This window comes from Sinocyclocheilus rhinocerous, unplaced genomic scaffold (assembly GCF_001515625.1).
Source record: "Sinocyclocheilus rhinocerous isolate Xijiao unplaced genomic scaffold, SAMN03320098_v1.1 scaffold975, whole genome shotgun sequence".
Classification (NCBI taxonomy): domain Eukaryota; kingdom Metazoa; phylum Chordata; class Actinopteri; order Cypriniformes; family Cyprinidae; genus Sinocyclocheilus; species Sinocyclocheilus rhinocerous.
In genome coordinates this window covers 805,574-807,161 of record NW_015628726.1, presented here as the reverse complement: position 1 = coordinate 807,161, position 1,588 = coordinate 805,574, and the positions used below count along the sequence as shown (strand labels likewise).

Below are 1,588 nucleotides of genomic sequence, written 5' to 3'. Positions count from 1 at the left end.
ACACACACACACACACACACACACATAATTTTAATTTGTTGTTTTATTTGTTGTTTGAGTTGTTTAAATGTTTTATTATCATATATAAGGACTTCTGACTTCATGCATTTACTAATTCATACTAATTTGATTAATTTACTAATAATTCATTTAAATAATTGATTTAAAGTCATTGCATATATTTAATAAAGTCATTATGTATTTAATATATGTATATGTATAAACTGATTTGAGCTCAGTGATTCTTTCAGGTTGCTAAAGACAATCCTTTAGGCGACCAGTGTAAAGGTGTGGTGGACATCTCAAAGTGTACTGTTGGTAAGATTGTTTTGCCACTTGTGTGAATATGTTTTGTACACATACACACTAAGACTAGAAACTAAGCTAAGCTGTGACATGCATATAAAATCTCACCAATAAGATTATTCTCATTATTTTCAATAATCAATGCTCTATGAAAAAAGCTCCCCTCGGTTTACAAAATATAAAATTTTAAAACTCTCTTCCTTGTTGATTTTAATGGGTTCTCCTCAGCATGCAAAGCCAAGCATGCCAGGCCCCTCGTTGTGACCCTTTTGAATAGGGAGAATTTGAAGCTAATTGAGTTCACGTGTGAGATCGTGGAGCAGGTGGACGAATGGTACCAAGTGCTTCTGAACATCATCCAAAACGAGCAGAGTTTGGGGAAAGCGGTTTGTTTCTGTTTGTCTTTCTTTCCTCACTAACTCACATTCAATATCTGTTATTGTGCTTGATTATCAATAGTGTATCTTTCTCTCTATATTTCTACATGTTTGATGACCAATAGTTCCTGTGAATATCTATGCACTGACAATATCTCCCTTACTTCTCGAAATAGAGAAGAGCAGAAATGGAGTCAAAAACCAATATAGCTGTTGAGATGTCAGACATGGTGGTATACTGCCAATCTATCAAGAAAAAGACTTTTGGTACGTAATTTACAGAAAATTACACAAATGAAACAAAAAAATGTGGAACTAACTAAAATGAAAAGCAGCTGTACTTTATCATACACATCAGCATTAAACAAAACAATTTCAAGGCCACGTTCAAAACATTCCAGAAATGTTTTGAGGTAAGTGAACCTGACATTTCATTCCATTTATTATTCCATTCTGCACTTTTATGACCTCTCAGAAAATTACAACTACAAAGAGGTGCGTTCCGTTCCGGATAACATGGTTCCAAAAGAGGGGAATGAAACCGCTGTGGAGAAGTCAGACATTATTCTGGAGTATAACCGCAAAGCGCTGACCCGTGTATATCCCTGCAGTGGGCGAGTTGATTCCTCTAACTTTGACCCTTGTCCTTCATGGAAACTAGGCTGCCAAATGGTGGCTCTCAACTTCCAAACTGCTGGTAAGTGAAAGAAGAGAAAATATTACATGATTTGAATGGAATCGTCAGTGGCAAATTCTTTAAATATGAAAATGTACTTACAGGTTGTGAGTCTGAAGCACCAGACTGTCCTTGCAAAGTTGGAATTCCCCCACTTTATAGAAACAGAAACCGGTGTTCTGACGATTTGTGCTACCCTGTCAGATTTTGCTACCTCCCATTAAAACAG

General features: G+C 36.1%; 1 pseudogene; it reads left to right on the top strand.

Moving 5' to 3' along the window:
- LOC107738423 (1-phosphatidylinositol 4,5-bisphosphate phosphodiesterase gamma-2-like) overlaps window positions 1–1,588 on the top strand; it is a 15,022-nt pseudogene that overhangs the window by 8,924 nt on the left and 4,510 nt on the right.